We start from the raw sequence: 257 nt of genomic DNA on the forward strand, positions 1-257 counted from the left end.
GCCCGCGCCGCGCGCCCCCAGCCGCTCCGCGGACCCCGCGCAGCCCCGCAGAGACGCGCGTGTCGCCCGCACGGCGCCGGCACCTGGTCGTCCCCGCCGCGGGCGCACTAGAAGCCCGCACAGCCGCCGCGGTCACGGTCCTAGCCGCCGGCCCAGCCTGCACCCCGCTCTGTCCATCAGAGCGGCCCCACCCCCACGGCGCCCGTGAGAGTCTGCGGGATTCTCCGGGGAAGCCCTCTGGGAGGGGCGGGGGGGGG

The sequence above is a fragment of the Ailuropoda melanoleuca genome, chromosome 10, assembly GCF_002007445.2.
Source record: "Ailuropoda melanoleuca isolate Jingjing chromosome 10, ASM200744v2, whole genome shotgun sequence".
Lineage (NCBI taxonomy): Eukaryota > Metazoa > Chordata > Mammalia > Carnivora > Ursidae > Ailuropoda > Ailuropoda melanoleuca.